This window comes from Schistocerca piceifrons, chromosome 5, assembly GCF_021461385.2.
Source record: "Schistocerca piceifrons isolate TAMUIC-IGC-003096 chromosome 5, iqSchPice1.1, whole genome shotgun sequence".
Classification (NCBI taxonomy): domain Eukaryota; kingdom Metazoa; phylum Arthropoda; class Insecta; order Orthoptera; family Acrididae; genus Schistocerca; species Schistocerca piceifrons.
In genome coordinates, this window is record NC_060142.1 from 614788228 (window position 1) to 614802559 (window position 14332).

Genomic DNA, 14332 nt, shown 5'->3' on the forward strand with positions numbered 1-14332 from the left:
TTACTCCGTGATGTCTCAAAATATGCATTACCTCTATGTGTACATTAACGATAAGAGCTACTCTGTCGTTGTTAAGGCCCTCACAGAATTCTGAGTAGAATGTGGAGTCCATAGGGATGCAACCGACACTAAGGGTACAGGTAGCAAGGCACTAAAGTATCCTCTGACACGGAACCAGATTTCAAGGTAACTTCCAGTCGTGTTAATAGGATGTAGGATAATTAGCATTACTACTGACATGCAGATGTTCCACACTCGGTTAGTTAACTAACATACAATATATGCAGAATCACCCTGTGAGCATCGTTGTATGCTAGTTCAGAGCGTGAGAAAGTCTGCGTAAACAACTGCCTCGATGTGTCATTAATAGTGATTTAGCGATCGTATCAGTGGTCAACGCGTGCATCCACGCGAACTCTGTTTCCTGGTCACGGCACTTCGTTTACCCTTCGTCCGTGCTGAGTGGAATTTTGTTGGTAAATAACGCATAGTCGTCTGCAAACTCGATGCCTGCTTGAATGTTTGCGCATATAGCCCGAGTGTGTTTACTTTCTGAGCAGTCTAACACTGTTTGCGTTTCAGTGCACGTTACGCATTCTGGTATTGGAACAAGTCAATGCTTATCTTCGAATGTAGACAGCTGTGAGGAGTTTTCCTTGCGCCACCGCCGAATAATTGCGTAGAACGAGCGGAAGCCAAATATTTTTCATGAACTGTTGTTTCGGCAGGTCGTAGTTATGACCAGTTTACGAATATCACATCATCTACACTTATTTCTAATAGTGAATACTTACGCTGTAGATGCACCTTAACTCAGTATCACTGATCATAGCCTGTAATTGCTGTTACACCGAAAGTGTTTCGCAGAAAGTTTATTACGTAGGCCAATTAAGTAATGAACTCTTTTGTAGAACTGTTTTTAAGGTCAAATGCTGCTTCTCTGTTACCCCAATGCGATTGGTTCACCAGAAACATGAATGGATTCGCAGATTGCGAAAACTATTACACATCAGCTGTACCTTTTACTGCAAACACTTGAAAATTTGTGCCGAACCGGAACTCGAACACGGATTTCCATTTATCACCAGCAGCCGCCTTAACCACTTCGGCTATCTGTGCACGCCTGGACCGATAGGACCATCCAGTAGTAGCCGACCGAGACAGACGCAGCAACAGGGAAGTACCTGCATTTGTCATTTACGAGTTCGTAACCAGGTGCGAATTTTATTATATCATCTGTGTGCTTTAAAATTTCAGTTTATTTGGCTTCTGCGTGTAAATTTTAATATGTAACAGCCACATTGTCGAGTTTTCGTTTTGCGTCGGAAAGTAAACCGATTTTGTGACACATTAAAAGTTCCTAATCAGAGGCAAATTTTTTACATTCTCTTGAGTGCTTCGGTAGATAGGTTTTTGAATACCTGCGTATTACTAGAAACAGTTGCGCAGCACGTGCCGATAGTCCGTTTATCTGCGTAGTTTAGTTTTTCACGGCCTTTAGTATGGACAGGGACTGCGATTGTTGTGTGAGGATGCGAGCCGCCGAGATGGTGACACTTCGCTCTTAGCTTCAGGCTGTGATGGCGTCGGTTACACAGCTTGAGGCTGCAGTGGATGGGCCACTGTTGCGGGCTGGCCATCGGGATCCAACAGACATCCACCACGTCCGAGTCCTCCGATCGGTCCTCACCGGTGGCGAACCCAGTTACTGCTGGCACTGAGCCTGACCCCTCACCTGTGGTGGAGTGGAAGGTCGCCCCAGGGCAAAGCAGGCGGCGAAAGATTTCCCAGGCGGCCGCACGTAGGGCCTCCCCTATTTGTCTGACAAACAGGTTCCAAGTGCTATCTGTGGCTGACACTGTCGCTGAGCCAGATGCTGTCATGTTTCAGAGGAAACTACTCAGCCTGCAATATCCGGGCAATCGTAGATGGTGGGATTATTGGTAGCTGGGGGCTCCAATGTTAGGCGCGTTATGGGGCCCTTAGGAACTTGGCTGACAAGGAGGGTAAGAAATCCAATGTGCACTCCGTGTGCATACCGGATGGAGTCATTCCAGATGTGCAAAAGGGTCTTCCCGGATGCCTTGAAGAGCACAGGGTGCAGCCAACTCCAGGTGGTGGCTCTATTCGGTACCAGTGATGTGTGTCACTTAGAATCAGAAGACATTGTCTCTGGTTTCGAGCGGCTAACAGAAGTGGTAAAGGCGGCCAGTCTTGCTTGCAAGATGAATGCAGAGCGGAAAATTTGCAACATAATGGACAGGGCTGATTGCGGACCTCTGGTACAGAGATGAGAGGAGGGTCTGAATCAGAGAATCGGACGGTTCTGCGACTGTGTAGGCGGCAGATATCCCGACTTGCACCAAAGGGTGGTTGGGTTTCGGGTTCTGCTGAATAGGTCAGGTGTCCACTATACGCAGGAGGTGGCTACACGGGTGGCTGTGTGGCGTGGACTGGGTGGTTTTTTAGGTCAGAGGGTGTCAGGAAAACACAAAAAGGGCTTCAGTCTCAAAGGGTGCAGGCTGAACAAGGGAAAAACGTAGGTACTGGAACCATTGGTACAACAGTTGTAAATTGTAGTAGCTGTAATTGTTTCGCAAATCAAACTGCCTTTTCCTACTGCTAGTTACTTTATTTATCCCATACGCGTTTCGCCTTCACCTGTTCTAAGGCATCATCAGTGGGATCCATAACGATACAGTTTTATTAGTTACATATTATCAAAGAGTTCACATAGCGATTTTTTTGTAAAAAAAGTAATTACTTACGATTTGCTGATCTGCGTTTTCTCACATCTGGTATGGAGGTCGCACTACCACTTTTATCACTGCCATGGCAGAGAATGACACAGGTGTTCATTCTTTCCACATGCTGTACAAGATTTGAATAACAGAGAATTGTGAAGGTAGTTCGATGAACCCTCTTCCTGGCACATAAATATGATTTGCAGAGTATCCATATAGATGTAGATGTACACTGACATCCTATGTTACTAATATTGTCAAGAGAGTACTGGCTCAAGGAGTAATTCTGGGTCAAATATCCAGGAAGCTGACCAAAAATTCAATTTTTCCAGTTTGCTGCAACCAAAAACTCACTTTGCCTGTATCGAAATAACTAACTTCTATATGCATATAACAGAAACAAACGGAGATGAGCTATTTAAAAAAACATAGAAAGTCATAGTTGAGGAAATCTCAATTTGAGTAAAGAAAAATATCAAGTTTAATAACATGAATAAGTGTTCTTTATTTGATCTTTCCTCAATAAGCAAAATGTGGCTTTGCAATGTTGTCTAATTTATCATCATCATTTATAAAGATATACTGATCTGGATGAGTAATTTTAGTTTTTTTATATTAAAGCAATAAAATTTTTTCCCCAAAAAATGTAGATAAAAGTTCAGCTTTTCAAATTATGTAAGATTTATGTATTCCAAGTTCTGTTAATTTTATTGAACACTTCTGAACAACCATTAATCTAATTGATAAGTTCGGTTAATAGATTTTCATTGCTAATGTTCATGGACATTATTATTCACATAGAAAAGAAATTAAATAACATTTTAGTATTTCAAAAACTTAATTTTGCAGTTTTTATCTTCCATAGTTTTATGAAAATGTTTCAAAAGGAAATGAAAACAAGAAGTTAAATAATATTAATTTTTTAAATTTGTAATTTATTTACTTAAACAAAAATTTTCAGTGTGCACTCTATGTTGTGGATCATAAGTTACATTATTTTTACCATTACTAATAATATAAGCAATTGTATCAATTGGAATGTTTTCATTAAGGAAATTTCATTGTTGTTCTTTAAGTAGTTAAATCATTCATTCTTCATGTCATATTAATTGGTAGAGTGGATAATTTTTAATAAAATTAAATGGATCTACATTTACACATGTACTTAACTCAGTTATTCTTTTAAAATTTCTAAAAGAACAATAAGCTTTTAAGAAGATACTTGCTGGATCACCATTCCATAATTCTTGTGAAAAGACTTCAAATCATCCATTCTTAACGTGGATATTTTATAATTTAACATGATCGAATAATGAAGAACCAAGCAGCTGATTATTTTTTCAATTAGTTTCAAAAACAATATAAAGAAAGGCATATCAAATTGTGAATGAAATTGGTATATGTCTTTGGTATTCATTAATGTGAGATATTTCAGGATTTGGTTCACAAGTTTGAATATCTTTTAATAAAATTTCTAAGTGGAAATGAATTACAAAAGGTACATGCAATGAATGATTATAAATTTCAAATTCTATTTTCTGACCATTAAAAGACATATCTCTTTTTACTTCGTTTTGTGATTTACAGTCATTTTCAAGAGTGCTTAATTTTTCCTGCAAATCAAAATATCTTAAACATTTGTCGCAAAGATAAATCCTTCAATTGTGTTTGTTTGTGTATTAATAATCTAAAAAGATATTTTATCCAACAATAATGTGAATGGTTTTCATTTCAAATAAAACAAGATTAACATATTTTTCTTGCTTATTTTGTGTATGGTAAAGAGAATATATAATTTTTTCTTCCTCAGTGCCTTCATATACATAAATATTAATTGAAATATTTGATTTCTATCAAATTTTGGAATATCTGTTAGCTGAAGAAAAAATTTATTTTCTCTTTATCAGAAATTTCATCTAATTACAGACCAACAATTTTATAATTCCTAACTCTTTTTAAAGGATATAATGCAGATTTTATAGCCCAAAGATAATTTTTTCTCTATTTCTTACATTAATGACAGATCTTTTGTCTTTAATAACTTTTGGTAAATCGATATAAGAAAAACCAAAAATTCCATTGTGTCTATTAACATTTAATTCTAAACTATTGTATAAGGAAAGGAACAACCAGATTTTTTCCTCTGCAAGTCTTCCATTTCAGTTAACAGTTTATACATTGATTTTTGATAATATCTTCTAGATCTGTTATTTTTATTAATACTTTATTACCAGTTTTAAAATGAAATTATTATATTTCATGTTGTCTTTTAAAATTATAATAAAATTTCAATTAACTTTAATTGCTCTTCTTGAATTAAATATTCTGGTGACTATTTCCTCTTAAATTTGATTAAAAAATTCCTGTTGTTTCAGAATATTACCAATATTGTTAATGCCATAGGTTATTGATCTTAAAGTAAAAGCAGAAGCTTTTCTATAAATATGTTTAGTTGATTTGAGAAATCTGCCACTTGTAAAAAATTGAAACTGGGTAAATTTTCTGACAGTGTTTTGTTTATTTGCTTGATATTTATCTACAGGAAGTTTCTGAAAATTCTTGTTTTAATTATTTTTCTCAGACTTATGGATTAGATAAATTGTTTATTAAGATTAGAATAATTTTTAAAAATTTTAGATTTACAGTTTTTATGAAGTTCACTTAAAGAATTTTTACTCAGATCGTTTTCATTATTAATTTTACCTTCAGATTTTTAATAAGATCAAATTAATTGAGTTTTTCTAATGTAAAACAATTTTTTTTCCTTTCAGATTTCATAAAGTTCTTTTACAAATCATTTACTCAATTCATTATCATTACCACCATTGTTAACATTGTCAAGAGCTTTCACAATAAGATCAATTAATTTTTGTTTATTAAGTCATGATTAATTCTCCAATTTTTCTCTTTTTGTAATTGTTCATTATTCATTTCCTTCCTACCAAATGAATCAATAAATTCAAACAGATTTTTCTTGAGTTTCATACGTCTAACTATTTTCTTTATAATTATTATATAAATCTTCATAACTCAATCCAAATTATTTTGCAATAATTTTGCAAGCTTTTAAATAGCACAGCTTTGTTTGTAATTTTTTCCCATTGTGATTATAGAGACAGAAATTAGATTTATCTTATTTTAAACATTTTTGGTTGAATATAGCTTTTGGTATAATACATTTAGGTTCTTATTTATAATGATTAAAATGTGATATAATTGAAAATTTTATGAGAAAATAAGAATTTGATTTTTCGATCTAGGCCAATGAGATTTTTTGTTGTTATCTCTAAAGAATAACTGGCATTACATTTGAATATTTTTAAATGAGAAAATGAGAATTAAGTTTCTACAAAAATGGCAAATCTGATTTTTTAGTTCTTATTTATAAAGAATAAGCTTCATTAGATATGAAAATTTTTAACTGAGAATTAGATTTTTACGAAATAGGTTAATGAGAATATTTGGCTGGTGAAAACTGATAAATTGGTTTCATGGTCAGCATCTGCAAAATTGATCTCAGAAATAATCTTAGTACAAGAGCTCTCTTAATTAAGCTGGCCGTACTTTTGTCTTTGTGTTGTCATGAAATACAACTGTTGCGGTGTCTGCATAGTTAGATGCAAATGTCCTTCAGAGATGCCACCGATTAAGGGGATACGGAATCACCTATCCCCGCAATGTTAATATATGCCTACTATAGGGAACATTTTCTCACAAACTACTGGAGACAGAGAGGTAAAAATTTTACTGTATGTGCATTCATATGTTACAACAATACTGAAACAACAGTTTATTGTCAAAGTATTTTCTTACAGAGATATTGTACATTTATTTTTAAGTAAATTTTTTCCATCGCTTTTTACTAGACTATCACCCCTAAGTCTTTTGTAAATCAAGTAATTAAAAAATCGTTGTTTCAGTATGTAATAGGGACCTATGTCACTACGTCATAAAAATTTCAGACTTCTAGGTTGACCAGTACCTGAGATAATGTTCCTAGATGAAGTAAAAAGTAAACTTACGGGAAACGGAGAAAGAAGATTAAAACATTCCTGATCCGTAGCTAATACCCCCTTCACAGTCTTCATAATCATCTTCAAATCTTCTTTTGGCACCCCTCTGCACCTGTCTTGCTTTTTTCACTAATGTCTTGATTATATTATCAGCATGCCTTAGTCTGTGCTGATCTAAAAAGAACATAGCACGTACCGTACGGGAACCAACACACATACCCAACTTTTGAAGGACCTGGCATTTAGTTATATTTCCAAGATTGAAGGTTGCCACAGCATCATACACACCAAAATGTAGTGTATTAATTCCGACAAACACTGTTTTTGGGAGACGATGCCATATCACACTATTCAAGCACTCGTTGGGGTTCTGCGTTTTTCCGTGAAGACATTTCATCAGAAGACTTCTGTCAGCCAGATCTCTGAAAATGGGCTTTATTTCTGCCATGATGGCTGATGGTAGACTGTGGTGGTGAATGTATTTCTCTCCTGTTGTTAGTCCCCTATTGTATTTACACCAGCTGTTTTCACCTTTGGGGCACAAACCATGTTGTGGATGCTCATCCGTGGATGCGGTGTGGAAATATAAAGCCCATATAGCTCTCCTCATTTCTTCAAGATTGCCTGTATTTTGCCTGATTGCAAGGCCATAGCAGTTCTGAATGTGGTCTATTATGGAATCAGTCAATCTTCCTCTGCCATCCAAGGTTTTCCCATCATCTAGTTTTTTCCCTTTCATAACTGATTTTAACCTTCTCAGCCTGGCACCCATTCTCTTCTGCACATGTCCTATACATTCAAGTTTGCTTATATTTACACTGTTCCCATATGGTTTGCTTTCCAAAACTTCTTTGAATGCTTTAGAGTCACCATCTCCCAGGTATTTGACATAGCGAACATTATACCACTGTGAAGAGCGATGAAAAATTTTCTTCACCCCAGCAACCTCCATGCCACCACTACTACCATAATAATTAGCAATACAGTCATCACTGTGTTCATTTTTCAGCCTGCCTGTGCACCTACAGTATTTAGACATTATTGCAACATCAACAACCTTGCCAGTATCAACACTAGTTGCTGTTACAACACCATTGTTGGAGGTGTGGCCCCTTTTCTGCCACGTGCCATCAAACGCCACTGTGAGGTCACGACTGCCGTCATTTTCTTCCACTGCTTCTTCCACAGCAACCTGCATTGACTTCTGTGCTACATCTTCAACTGCAGATCCTAGTACATAATTGTAAGCTTCAAACTTTGAAGGTGCACTTGGAAGATTTAGAACACCACATAGCATATCACCAGCTGCTTTGCCCTTACCAATTGCTCGCAATCCATAAACTAACCTAATATTTACACTATAAAGTTCAGTTTTCTTGTATCCATTATTTACAGTTACTGAAACCGAACTTGGAAACTTACAGCTGTATTTACAAACACTGCATATTAAATTAAACTGGGCAACCAGGCCAACATGGGATTCTACTTTCAGAGAAACGTTTCCATGACATTTTTTGCAGCACAAACTGTTTTCAAGAGCTTCACACAATATATTTGTATCAATGAGTTCAAAAACTTCATTCTCTCTATCAAGTAAATTATATTTCTCTTCCAAATCTCTTAGTTTTTTATGAGAAGCACTGTTTTCATTTGGTGTAAGTTCGTTCGGCAAATCAGTAATAAGTGGATTCACATTTTCCAACAGTGATGATGATGAACTGCTATGCTTTGCTAATGAATCATTATTTCTTTTCTTTTGCCAGTTCACACGCTTTTGAAATACTTTTGCTTTAGCTCTAGGCATTTTCACTGCGAAAAATGAAGCACTAAATACGAAATAACTCAACAACTACTACTTTCTTATATCACACTGTTTACAAAACAGTCCCGCCACAAAGTCAAAGAGTAACTTGAGGAAACCAGAGAGAAACATTTTCGGGTAACTAGTGTATAAATAGTCGCTGGAAACCGGGATATTTGAATTCATGTCACTTTAAAGGTACTGCCAAAAAGTTCATGGTCAGCCACGAGAGACGTGTATAACTAAAGCGCAATACCCGATCTCACAAATATATAAAAATAAAATAGTTATAATTGTAGTAGAGCTATGTATGATACGTCATTTTAAAGAGGAAACATGGCAGAATATAATACGCCAATAAAAAAAAATTCGATTTTTTAACCCAAAATCCGATTCCGTATCCCCTTAAAGGGTATGGAATGTGGTGAACAAGTAAATTCTACTGGAAGACATTCTTATTAGAGTCGTCTCTCCATATGTAAAGGAAGTCGCATAAAGATCATTTCCAAAGGATTTCTCCAGTTCTCAGTGTTATGTGGTAGAAAAGACTTCACAGGAATTCAGAGGTGCGCTGTCAGAATCTCACCAGGTTGCTAAAGTCGATTGTAAGTCAGTCAGATATATTGGTGAAATATCTTCAAAGGAGCAGAGACAATTTTTATGTGAAAGACAGGTGGATATTTTTACGGAATTTTGGGAGTACTGCATGACATTTCTACTGCCGTCGACATGTTTTCTGTGGAAGTTCATGTGAACAATATATGAATATTTAGAGTACATACAAAGAAATGGAGTAAGTCACTTTTCCCCATCTCCAATAAACGATTGGAACAGAAGATACTATTATGAAGTACCCCCTGCGACGCACTGTCCTGTGGCTTGTGGTGTATACACATAGATGTGGATGTAGTCTTTGCTAGTTCAGTAATCGGTAGTTCAATTACGTTTCAGAAATCAAACATTTTAGTGTTTAAAACACTAAAAACATTGATGAGATGTAAGTGTTCATATAGAAAACGAAATAACGGATACCCAAGAGATGACTCTGTGGGATCCAGAATTCTTGTTCGTATCAAAACGTTTGTGGATGCTAATGACTAGATTTTTAGACACCAATAAATGAGAAAGACCAATAGATAAACCCAAATTTACCACCCTTGCACTAAATGTCCCCACTATTGTGACATCATTACCTCACTATTAAGCGACTTTGGAACAGCCATTGTGCTTTGATCAGTGGCTTTGCAGTATAACAGAGAACCAACGGATATGATGCATATGGGGAATACAGCACGACTTCTCAAGCTTTTCCGCTGTGGCCCACTTCTGAAACAATTTATTTTATTCCCCCCCCCCCCCCAATGACACTTCTCATGCCTGGCACCAAAACAGTACATAATATCAATTTATTTCTCTCTAATTAATGCCACTATCATTTACAATAGTATGTATGTGCAGTAAATCTGGCAGAGTTGTACTACTAGGTGAGACAAAATGGTTGAAATGGCTCTGAGCACTATGGGACTTAACATCTGAGGTCATAAGTCCACTAGAACTAAGAACTACTTAAACCTAACTAACCTAAAGACATCACACACACCCATGCCCGAGGCAGGATTCGAACCTGCGACCGCAGCGGTCGCGCGGTTCCAGACTGAAGTGCCTGGGACCACTCGGCCACCACGGCCGGCTAGGTGAGACAAACCAGTGGCGTAATTCACAAAGCACATCGATTAGTTCCATATACTAACGACGAAGCTCTTCCGTGGACGAACGTTGATCAAATGTGTTGCTGTTATATCCACGTTAATTCTGGAGAAAATCGTATTCGCTGTTCTGGTAAGCCAAAAAGTTTTATTATTTTGATACGTAATTTTAATTTTTAAATGCTAGTTTACTCTGTATTGTTGCAGTCCTTTTTTTGTACTGCGAGACTGACAAATGTGTATGCGTGAAACTAACGTAAAATGGCCACCGATTTCAGTACATGTAGACGGAAGTCATGGTTGTCTATCTCTCCCAGACAATCAGGACCGATGCACGCATGTTATTTGCGACCGATGGACCACGTGTCTCTATTAGATGATAATCGAAGTTTAATGTATATTTTGAAAAAGGGCTGAATAACATTTGTTTTTTTCGTGGATGGTACTGATATTGTTTAAAAACCGATTTCACGCCCAGAAGCCAACTGGGAAATTTGTGCTTGTGCTTGTTAACACACGTCTCACACAAGCTGTATGAAAATATTAGAGTCTGCAGAGGAACGAGGGGTTATTTTAATTTAACACCCTTCACATATACATTCGACTGCTTGCAGCTCCCTGCACCGCTGATTTTTCAAATAATTGAAAAGCTATTGTTACAACGCCTGTAGCACTTTCATAATAAATAACAAGCCTTGAATTTTATTTTATTTTCTCTTTTTTTATTTGCTCTTCTGCTGTGCTAACCTCTTCACCTGAGAGTAGCCCTGGCAACCTGCGTCCTCAATTATTTAATGAATGTATTCCAACCTCTGTCTTCCTCTACAAATTTCGCCCTCTACAGCTCCCTCTAGTACTGCAGAAGTCATTCTCTGGTGTCTTAACACATGTCCTATCGTCCTGCACTTTCACCTTGTCAGTGTTTTTCGCATCTTGCTTTCATCTCTTATTCTCCACAGAACTTCCTAATGCCGTACTTTATCGGTCAACCGAATTTTCACCATTCCCATGTACCACCACATCTCAAACGCTGTGTGTTCTGGTTTTCCCACAATCCAAGCTTCACTACCACACAAAGCAAAGCCCCGTACGCTCATCCTCAAAAATGTCTTCCAAAAATTAAGGCCTATGTTTAATCCTAGTAGACTTCTATCGGACCTATCGCTGGTGCCCGTCTGATTTTGATATCTTCCTTTCGTTGTCTGTCATCGTTTTTTTTGCTGCATAGGCAGTAGAATTCCTTCATCTACTTCGTGACCATCAATCTTGAAATTCAGTTTCCCGCTTTTCATTTGTGCTACTACTCATTACTTTCTTCTTTCGTCGATTTACTCTCAATCCATATTCTGTATGCAGATCATGTAATTCTTCTTCACTTTCACGCAGCATACCAACGCGAATCGTATCATTGATATACTTTCCCCTTGAGTTTTAATTCGAGTTTAGAACTTGCACTTCATCCTTGGTTGTCGACTCATATAGTACCGTCTTGGCTCTTATACATGTTGTATATTAGCCCTCTCTCCGCATAGCTTACTGCCTTTTTTGTCTGAGATCCGAACTACTTGCCCCATTTTATATTGTCGAAGGCTTTTTTCAGGTCGACAAATCCTACGAACGTGTCTTGATTTTTCTATAGCCTAGCTTACTTTATCAACTGCCTCTCTCGTGCCTTTGTCCTACCTAAAGACGAACAGATAGTCATCTAACACATCCTTCATTTTCTATTCCATTATTCTGTATATTTTTCTTGTCAGCATCTTGGATGCATGAGCTGTTAAGTTGATTGTGCAGTAATTGTCACATTTATCAGCTCTTGCACTCTTCGGAATTTTGTGGATGATATTATTCCGAACGTCGGACTCATACACTCAGCACACCAAGGTGAATAATCGTTTTGTTACCACTTCCCTCAATGATTTTGGAAATTCTGATGTAATTTTATCTACTCCTTCTGCCTTATTTGACGTTAAGTGCTTCAAAGGCATCTAAAATTCTAATACAGGATTCCCTATCTCTTCTCAATCGACTCCTGTTTCTTCTTCTACCACATCAGACAAAACTTCCCCTTCATAGAGGCCTTCAGTGTACTCTTTCTACCTATCCGCTCTGTCCTCTACATTTAAGAGTGGAATTACCGCTGCGCTCTTAATGGTAACAGCGCATTTAATGTCACCGAAAATTATATTGAATTTCCTACGTGCTGAGTCAGTCCTTCTAATAATCATTTCCTTTTCGATTTCTTCACATTTTCCATGCAGAGATTTCGTCTTAGCTTCCCCACTCTTCCTACTTATTTCATTTCTCAGCGACGTATATTTCTGTATCCCTGGATTTTCGTGAACGTTTCTGTACTTCCTTCTTTCAGATGTCAACTTCTTCTGTTACCCACTGTTTCTTCGCAGTTACCATCTTTGAGCATACGTTTTTCCTTCCAACTTTTGTGATTACCCTTTTTAAAGATGTTCATTCCTCTTCAATTGTCCTGCCTACTCAGGTACTCCTCATTGTTGCATCTATAGCCTCGGATAACTTCAATCAGATCTCTTCGTTCCGTTGCACCTCCATTCCCTCTTCTTTGCGAATAGATGCTTCCTGAATAATCTCTTAAACTTCAAGGAATTTAACCGCCTTCAATTTTGGAAACCGCAGGAGTTGGATAGGCAAGTGGCCAGTGGAATGATAATACCGAAAATGGCCGCTGTCACACACCGTGCCCATTTGCCAGAAGTTTTGTACGAGACGGCTAATGAAACAGCTGAATCTCACACACAGCCAACCAACCATTTCAAAGCTGATCAAAAGATCTAGTGAATTTAAGCACATCATAAGAGCACAGTTACCTGCAGAAGTCAAGTTGCTTCACTGACACAACTTCGGTTTCGACTCCAATTAAACCTAAAAGTTCCAAGACTACCACTTCGAAACTGACTGTCCTTAGCCCAACATCTACGAAACGTTTGGGAGACATCTGTTCCTTCTATTGACACACTTATGAATTTTAAGAGGAAGGCAACAACTGTATCCAGAGAGCCAAACACCGCTGAAAACATTGAAACGGTAAGGAAACGGAGGTATTAGAAAGGGAAGGAAGCGCTAAACAGACGCTAAGAGCATGACCAAAGAAAATTACTGGAGAAGAGGAAAAGAAAGAGAAGAAGCTTAGAAAAGAAAAATGACACAAACAATTCATCGTGATCATAAAATGTAGAACACTAAAAACATGATGGAAGATAACAGATGTAGTCACGATGAGTGGAGTGAAAACGAATGTGTTGGGTGTGGTGACATCTATTACTGAACTTATAAAAGGGATGACTGGATTCACTGAGTATCCTGTTCACGATGGTCCCATGAGTATTGTTCAATATTTGGTAATAAACGTAATTGCTGTGGCAAGAGAAAGATAGGCTACTGCTTGAACAAAATCAGAAATTCATTACAAAAGCCAATATTCACTCAAGCTTTACAACAAACTGATAAAACTGTTTGGGGATAAAATATTTGATGGCATAATTCAGCACTCATTGCAATGAATTCCAAATAGAAATATGTAATTTTAATTTGCTGATTTCTTCATGTATTATTTAAAAAAAACTACAAAATTCCACCTAAACTGGCCATGAACGCCCCAACGGCACCGACCGGCCGCCGTGTCGTCCACAGCCCACAGGCGTCACTGGATGCGCATATGAAGGGCATGTGGTCAACACACCGCTCATCCCGACCAATGGCTGAGAAGAAAAACTGAAGTATATTTACATTTTGTCACATCTCTCGTATTTCAAACGGCTGTTCATCAATAACGTATTGTACATAACTTTAAATGACTCTCAATACCAACATGCTGCCGGAAGTTCAGAAATTCCCAGGGCGTCAGGTTATCTAAAAGAAGCGTCTGGAGAAGGCCCTGAAAGGGACGGGCACTGATCAGACTGTCGCCCGACATACGGCACGACAGTCGGAAGCAATGGTCTGAGGTGCCATTTCAGTTCGTAGCAGGACCCATTTGGCTATCATCCACGGCACCCTTACGGCACAGCAGTATGCCGAAGGTATTCTACGCCC